Below are 602 nucleotides of genomic sequence, written 5' to 3' on the forward strand. Positions count from 1 at the left end.
GTAATGGCAAGCAAAGTGGGATTTTTTGCTGTTTTTTTGTAGTGCAGCTAAGCACTAAGGCAATCAAGTACCTTTGAGTCTTGCCTTTGTTTGAATCAAGAGTCTTTGATTGAATCAAGCTTTCTTTGGGCTGACTCTGAAGAAGTGCATATATACTCTGGGGTTAGCATTTGAGGCTCAGTCATTGGAAGAGTGTTCATGTAATTTGGCCAGACAAGAATCTGGGTAACCATTAAGAAGCCCCCTGACGTGCTCGCTTCGGCAGCACATATACTAAAATTGGAATGATACAGAGAAGATTAGCATGACAAGACTTCTCGACCCACAAACACCAAAGACTGCGGAGAAGGTTAGTGGGAAAAGCTGCGGGAGTAGAAGGAGTTCGCAGTTCGGCTTCCGGCCCCGGGGGCAGTGGAGGTGGGACAGGTACCACTGTTGCTGCTTCCAGCTCCAGGCCCACGTGGTGGGAGGAGTTGGGTGGCGGATCAGAGCGGGGGTGCACAGCCTGCTGAAGATCTAAGCCCAGTTCGGGTTGGGGGTTCTTGGGGAAGGAACAGTGCTGGTGTGGCAGAGCTGGCACATCCCCCCCAAACGTGGAACAT

At 50.7% G+C, this 602-nt stretch overlaps 1 pseudogene; it reads left to right on the forward strand.

Moving 5' to 3' along the window:
* Positions 1–249: 249 nt before the first annotated feature.
* LOC118832425 lies at positions 250–309 on the forward strand (annotated as a pseudogene).
* Positions 310–602: the final 293 nt, after the last annotated feature.

This window comes from Trichosurus vulpecula, chromosome 9 (genome assembly GCF_011100635.1).
Source record: "Trichosurus vulpecula isolate mTriVul1 chromosome 9, mTriVul1.pri, whole genome shotgun sequence".
Taxonomy (NCBI): domain Eukaryota; kingdom Metazoa; phylum Chordata; class Mammalia; order Diprotodontia; family Phalangeridae; genus Trichosurus; species Trichosurus vulpecula.